Source organism: Triticum dicoccoides, chromosome 2A, assembly GCF_002162155.2.
Source record: "Triticum dicoccoides isolate Atlit2015 ecotype Zavitan chromosome 2A, WEW_v2.0, whole genome shotgun sequence".
Classification (NCBI taxonomy): domain Eukaryota; kingdom Viridiplantae; phylum Streptophyta; class Magnoliopsida; order Poales; family Poaceae; genus Triticum; species Triticum dicoccoides.
This window is the reverse complement of record NC_041382.1, coordinates 107339744-107347617: the sequence shown is the minus strand read 5'-3', so window position 1 is coordinate 107347617 and position 7874 is coordinate 107339744. Positions and strand designations below refer to the sequence as shown.

Here is a 7874-nt window from a genome sequence, read left to right as displayed (position 1 = left end):
AATGCTAAAAAGTTGCTCAAACTCTTTATACTCCTTCTGTTCCTTTTTTACTTTGCACATTGTGAAAGTGCATACTTTTTTGTATAAGATTGGTCAAAGTAGAGATACTTTGACTGCAGACAAAACTTGTATGCAGACTAGAAAGGACCGGAGGGAGTACATGTGAAACTGCTGCAAACGAGGTGATCACCCTGGGAATAATGCTAGTACGTATTGTTTTGCATGTTCATCCAATGTCAGTGATACAGGAATTCGAACTAATCGAAATAAATTCATTCATACATGGTCGGATTTCATATAAACATGCCGGATTTCATTACATTTCATACATTCTTCAACTAAAAAGGGGTGCGCTGGAGGTATAATTAATTAACCGAAGCTACCCACCTGTGTCGCACTGAGCCGAACAGAAGCTTCATTGACTTAACTGCAGGTGCAGTTGCGTAACTGACATGTGGCCTGTTGGGCCCACGTGTCAGTCAGCCAACTGCACCATCAGTTAAGTAGAAGCACCGTTCTTCTCCAGCGCAGCTCTCCGACTCCACGTCGCCGCCAAGAAGCTAACCGACCGTCAATGGTCAACCCGCCTAGCTTGGCTTCAATCGAAGGGTAGCAGCGGTGGCCTTACTTGGACTCGAGCGGCGGGGACCTACCGTGTTCTACTCTTCCTTGTTTTCTGTGTGGCGCGGCCTCGTTGGCAGCGGGGCGGGGCCTCGGCGATGTCCTCTGTCTCGTTGCCGGCGGGCGGCGCCTCAGCGGAGCAATGGAAATCCTCCCCCACGTTGCCGGCAGGGTGGGGCCTCGGCTGAGCCGGCGATGTCCTCTACCTCGTTGTTGGCGGGGCGGGGCCTCGGCGGAGCCGACGGTGTCCTCTGCCTCGTTGTTGGCGCCGCGGGGCCTCGGCAGAGCAGGGCCTCGTCGATGCCAGTGGAGCGGGGACTCATCGGAGCCGGCGATGTCCTCTGCCTCGTTGTTGGCGCCGCGGGGCCTTGGCAGAGCAGGGCCTCGTCGATGCCAGCGGAGCGGGGACTCGTCGGAGCCGGCATAGTCCTCTGCCTCGTCCTCGGTCTCGCCAAACAACGCCTCGCCCGCTTCATCACCCTCTTTGCTAGCCTCTTTGTAGGCGGCCGCAATCTCCGTCACCTGCATGCGATACCGCTAGCGCTCGAAGCGGCCCTTGCAGGCGGAGCGGTACGAGTCGAGCAGTGCCTCCTGCTCCGCCCGCTCCGCGGCGATCTGCTCCTCCGCCTGCAGGTGCTCCTGTAGGAGATGGTGGTTGTAGGCGGCGTCGGCCTGCGCCTCCCGGAACTGCTCCTCACGCATCTGCCTCACCCTGTCCATATATTGGGCACGGGCCTCACCGATGGTCATGGTGCAATGCACCGACGAGGATGGCGCGGAGGAGGGGGTTGGCGCCGGATCGTCGACTATCATGTTCTCCATTGGGATGTCGTCGTCCTCCGGCTGCCTGCCGGCCAGCCAGTCAGCAGCAATGGCTGCCATCTCCTTGTGGTCCGTCATCCGCCCGTCCCAAAGAGCACTGGAGCGCGAGGAAGTCATGGTGGGCAGTAGTGGTGTGGACAGGAGAAAGGAAATTAATGTGGATGACTGCGGCTATGGCCGGTGCAGCAGTTTATATAGCAATGGTGGGCGGGCGGAGGGACGGACGTGTGGCGCCGGAGTTGCCGCCTCGGCAACCGCGTATCATTAATGTGGGCGGCAGATGGACGGACGGACGGCACTTGTGTCGTTTGAAGGCGGAGCAATCGCCTGCACCGAGAAGCGGGGCGGGCGACGCTGACTGTTTCGGGCGGAAAGCGCGCGCGGGCGAGAAGATGACTTTACTTGGAAAGGATGACAATGGGGACCCACCAGGTCCATAGCCTCACGTACGCAAGTGCCTTCTTATTTTATATATATATATATATATATATATATATATATATATATATATATATATATCCCTAATATATATATATATAATAATAATAATAATAATAATAATAATAATAATAATAATAATAATAAAGCACGGATTGAGTCTCCGGATTCACCGTTACGGTGTTTTTGAAAAAAAAATCCCTATTGTTTCATATACTCAACCCGCGCTCCAACTTAAGTGGCTAACCAGCGAAAACGTTTCGTTCTTCCAAAAACGACCATGTAGTTTATGGTATTTGGCCCGTGCTCCTCTTTTAGGTGCCCAGAGCACACCCGAGCTGGGGCTCTCCTCGATCCGTCCGGGTACGGCGCCGGTGGCGGCGGCCGGTCTTCTTCTCCGGCCATCTGCCGCTCCCCTTCCCTTCCCCTTCCGCCCCTAAATTTCTCCGGCATCAACCCAGCCTCCTCAATCTCTAGCCCATATCCATGGAGTTCTAGACTTGGATTTCAAAGGGATTCGGCGCCTCGGGAGGATGAACGCCATGGCGGCTACACACACGCGGCGTCAGCGGATTGAAGGATGCGGCAGCAAATCGGCGTGAGCATCCATCTTCTGCTCTCTAAATCTCTCTCTCTCTCTCTCTCTCCAACCTCCTCTATCCTCTTGCATCACAAACAGGCGGCGACTCTATCCGGCCGAGTGTGGCGTATGTGGTGCCTGTGTTGTGCTCCCGGTGGCCTAGCGTGTGTGCGTGCGGCTGGATATGCGTCTGTGTTCATGTGTGTGGCGCTCTACAGGCAGAGGAAGTGGGTGGTTGCAGGCAGAGGAAGTTGCTAGCTATTGGCAGAGGAGTATTAAGATTAGCATGGCACGCTTAGGATACTTCCCTTGATTTCTATAAGAAAAAATTGATAGTTTCCTTGATTTGTTTTGTTCTAGATTAGTAGTAAAGCAGTGCACTGATATTTGGTTTGTGGTGCAGGAGCTTGAAGATATCAGGGGCAGCAGGCTTTACTGCAATATATTCGTCTATGATTTTCTCCCCAAATCTGAAATTATTCGCCACCTAAAGTTTAATCCCCTTGAGAAAATGAGAGTATTTATGTACTATGCTCTATGGATGTTGACAATTTTGATTGCAGGAACTGGCAAAGTAAGTGCAGTGCTTACCGTTGCATATAGATATTTAGGGCTACATCAAACTTCAGTCAGTAGAACATGATGACCAGGCAGGGAGGTTCATGCAGCATTGGAAGTGAGGATGTTTGGTGTAGAATCGGTGCCGCCTCCGCTCTACCCTGCCCCTCTGCATTGTCCTCGACAGCAATACGGGCGACCTCGCTGCTTGCCTTGCGTGCAACCACTTCATCCCCAACCTGTTGGACGAGAGCATTGTAGACCGGGCAGACAAACAATGAGGTGTAGCAGCACAACCTTGCCTCTTTCCCTTACTCTCATTCACAAGCGAGCCAAAGACACCCCAAGTGGTGGCATGATGGCCCATCGTGTATGAATGTGCTTCCAGACAAGCTTGCCGCGGCTCAGACCAGACTTGCTTGGCATACATGGCTGCAATGCATACATGTGGCGGGAAACAGGCAGGGAAGCTTGGGACTGGATATGCAATTATGCCTTTGTAAGTATTACTGATGCAATTTGTTTTTGAAAGATCCCTAAGTCATTTACCGTTTTGCTCCTGAGAATTGTTTACTATTGTTAATTGTATCAATGGTCAATTAACGACATAGACCAAGATACCATTGAACACCTTTGATAGATCGACTGAAATATGAACACTCTTGGCCCGAAGTTACAGCATAGCACCAATTAATTGTTAACCTCTTGGTTTTAATGATAATTGTTCTACCATGCATTTTTCTTCTGCTAGCATTGCATCAACAATGTCAGTTGTAATTATATATATAACTTAGAAATTCAGTGTGATATATTCTGCAGGATGTGTCTAAATCACTCTATTTTTCCATGACATTAACAATTGTTCTTTGACTATTTAAGTGAACGCTCTCTGAAATTTAATTCTCAGTTAAGTCTGGCCTTCTTTGGGTAATTTATATAGCAGGATATGCAAGAATTGGACGCAGATCCACTATTTCCCCCCTCTGTATTTACTGCAATGCATATTTACCTGGCCCTGTGTCACGGGCCCGCACTGCTGCCTTAAGCTCCATGAGATACTTGCCGAGGCAGTGTTTGACCTGCGCCGACAAGCTCGGCCAGGACGTCCTCAAGTCCAACCTTGAGTTTGACACTGACGATTTCGTCCAGCCCGACCACAGTCACTAACCTATTTCTCCTCCTCCCAGAACCTCACCTACTCTTTCAATATTTTTTATGAACTCTGATTCAGTTTGTCCACTATTTGGATATATGTACGCCACTTATAAAATGTAGTTCCTAGAGCATGATATTGTTCCAAGGATCTATGTACTGTAGCAAGATCCTTGAAACTGTTGTGCTCAATGTGTAAAGAGAAGACAAAGCTGTTGATTCCGAGTTATACATGACGTACAGATTAAATGATGGTCTGCATGTTTGGTTTTCCCTCTAAATTTTTTAGACATCCTTACAAGGATATCACTTTATTTTTTATAGGAAAAACGTGCATCTCCGCATCAGAATTCTTTTATGGTACGTTCTTCGTAAAGATATGCCTCATGGTGAGTTCTGAACATTACTTTTAGCAGTTCACCATACTGTTTGCATCTTTGTCCCAGTGAAGTTTCTCATATGCGAGGCATTGATGATGTAATGTGCAAAGAGCAAGATGTTGATTTCTGAATTATATATTTACATGCTGTATAGGTTAATGTTGATCATTGTTTTCCCGTATGGGTTTTCCTCTGAATTTCATGAAGTCGTCGTATTGAGGTTATCACGTTATCTTTTTTATAGGAACAAATTGTCATCTCCGCATCACAATTATTTTGTGCCATGTTCTTTGTTTAGATATTCCTAAATGCTTACCTGATCCAGTTCTGAACCTTACTTCGACAACCTGTTTTTAGCACTTCATCGTATTGTTTGCATCTTTGTTCCAGTGAAGTATACCATATGCAGTTGAGGCTATCGTGCTGAAGGGTAGGAAGATGGAGGAGCGGATTCTTTTAGCAAGCTGGCACCCTGTTGGTTTGTGAGTAATCTTCTGTATATATTATTTATATGACTGTTGTTGTGGTGCTGACGACGACAACGAAGTGTGCAGATGTTTGGTATGGAGAGAAATTCAGAAGGACAGGGAGAACTCATCTCTTCAGAACTAAAGTACACCTCTGAATCTATTTGTGAGCAATTCTTATGCACTCAAATGGCCTATATACATGTCTGATTTATGCCAATGCAGTTGACCAAACGAGAAACTCAATGATAAGTAATTCTTTAATCAAACATCTAACTATAATTATGCTTAAGATATTCTAGCTTTCTACATGGTTAAAATTATTATTCTATTACATCATTATACACTATCCTATAATTTTAAATGGCTAGAAATTTCAGTCTTCTTCTGGCTAATTGTTTTATAAAGTCAAGTGTTAAAGTCACTCTGACACGGATACGGTATATCCATTGATAGTTTATTAGGCGAGGCGTCGTATTTTTCTTTTGTTTCTTCGGTCTATTTTGTAATGAAAGTTACTCTCAAACTGATGATTCCATGTTTTGGATGACAATCAATCATAAGCATATATATGTTCCAAATCTTCAGCCTTCCTTGGTTGACAAATACATTTATTGCACATGTATGTTGTTTAATAAAAGGAGGATTAAGATTGATGAAGTTTTTGGTTGGGACGAATCTTATCATCACTTAGCTATAAGTGAGTTTCTTTCGCTGCAATAGCACATGTCCATGCGTTAGATACATATGGACATATATTTGTTTTCTTCCGTAGCAACGCACGGGCATATTTGCCAGTATGTATATATATATATATAACTATAATTTATTTTGCTTCCTCCTGGTTTCCTGACATCACGGTCCCACAGCATTGTCAACCTATGTAGTACTCCCTCCTTTCCGGTTTATAGGGTTTATCTCAAAATTTTAGTTTTTCCATTTTATAAGGCTCAATTTGGTTGTTCCCCATCACATGTTCAGACTTCAAGGTGCATTAAATCATTGCATGCAAGTATTAAGAGAAAACTGACCAATGCATGCACTTTATGCATGCATGCATTGCAATTAATGCATTCGTAAACATAATTTTTTGAGGAAAACAAGAGCATTAATTGGGTGCTTTTGCAAACTACAAAAAATATTCCACTATTCATCATCTACCTTGGTTGGTGAGATTTTTGAATTGAGCCTTATAAATCGGAAAGGAGGGAGTAGTCAATAAACGAGAGAATTGCACAAGAAGCAGCTGTCAGCTGGGACCAAACAGCTCGAGCAGTATTTGTGTTTTTGAGGTGTGAGCACTGCAGAGTTGTTCAATGTTTAGCCCAGATATTAGTTTTTCTCCTTTGAACAACAACGAAAACATCGCTACAGGTATTAACTGGGCGGGCTGTGGCCCATCTAGCCCAGGCCAGATATCCAGCCCAGATATTATTTTTTTTCAAGCTGAAAATGTCTAGCCCAGCTATACTTTTTTTTAGGAATACCCAGGCAAGGTCAAGTTGTTATTCTCCGTCCCGTTGGGCTGCAAATCTTTCCTAGGAGGGATGCATTAGGCTTAACAAGAAAATGAGTTTTAAGAAATAATAAATGAGATGTAATTATAAAAACTGGGCAGTAACTATAAAAAAATGCACCAAACACGTGATTACTTTATAAAATATTATTTTTGGATATTGAAAATTTTAATTTCATTAATTGTTGCGAGCGCAATGTTTCGTTGGATTTTTACGTAATATAAATTTATATTGAAATTGTATTTAATCTGACTAGAAATTTCGGGATAAAAATATTTCGGATCCCATCAAAATGTGGGAAATTTTATTGAATTTTGTTTTGAACGGTTGGTTGAAATGGGCTATACTTTTAACAAACTGTAAATGGGCCGTAGTAAATTTTATTATAATTTAAAAATGGGCTACACATTATTACAAATCTCAAATGGGCTATAAGTTCTCTGCCACACACTTCTGGCCTTACTAAGTTGACGCGTCCCCTAAAAAAACAGAGTTGACGCGTGTGCAAGGCTTTGTCAACTTATAGTCAACACACGGTTCTAGCAGCAGTGGCCGTTGGATGTCCATCCAACGGATGCCGTGCTTCTTCTTCAATCTCGGATATTCTAGCTTCACCCGCCGAAAAAATGATTCCTCCCCCTGACATCTGGGGCGCACCGTTTCGGAAGCTGACATGTGGGCCTACTAAGTTGACGTACCAAGGGCTTTGTCAACTTAGTCAATATAAACAATTCTAAGTGCAGTGACCGTACGATGTCCATCCAACGGCCGTCGTGCTTCTTCAACCTCTGGTCTTCTTACTCCAGCCGCCCAAAGCAGCGCCGGTCGTGCCGCCTGCTCCTGCCTCCCGTGGCCGGCTGTGCTGCCGCGGAGGCCTCACCGCCCCCTACTACTCCCATCGCTGGCCAGGCCATCCCTCCACTCACCCATACCCCCTGTTATTCTGCGGCAACGGCAGCGCAGCCGAACCAGTGAACCCTCGTACTCCTCTTCGTGTGTGCATCCACTGTCGCGTCTTCCCCGGCTCTGCGTCGTCCCCTTCCTAGGCCTCGCCGTCGTCCACCGCCCTGGTGCTCTCGGCGCGACGTGGTCATGGTCAAGGAACGACTTCCATCGGACGTGGACTATACATGGAGCGGCTGAGAGCTGGGTCCACGGCAGCCGCAAGGAAGTGCCTCCTTATTACGCGCAAAATAATTATTCCTCCACCTGACAGTGGGGACCCACCGGATGGGCCACCGTATTTCGCGAAAAAAATGATTCGCCCCTGACTGCTGGGACCCACGAGCTACATCTTCGCACGCAAGGAAGTGCGTCCGAAAAAAAATGATTCGCCCCC

At 46.1% G+C, this 7874-nt stretch overlaps 1 long non-coding RNA gene across 6 annotated transcripts in view; it reads left to right on the top strand.

The window, feature by feature from the left end:
* The first annotated feature begins 2169 nt into the window (after positions 1-2169).
* Positions 2170-7874, top strand: part of LOC119353655 — a 17604-nt gene continuing 11899 nt past the window's right edge. For 2 of the 6 annotated variants that reach the window (XR_005170482.1, XR_005170483.1), the window contains exons 1-5: positions 2170-2479; positions 2865-3518; positions 4496-4560; positions 4942-5033; positions 5106-5164. This is a non-coding gene — a long non-coding RNA (uncharacterized LOC119353655). Of the gene's footprint in view, positions 2480-2864; positions 3519-4495; positions 4561-4941; positions 5034-5098; positions 5185-7874 lie in introns of all 6 variants that reach the window. The other 4 variants (XR_005170487.1, XR_005170484.1, XR_005170485.1 and 1 more) reach the window with 4 other exon arrangements.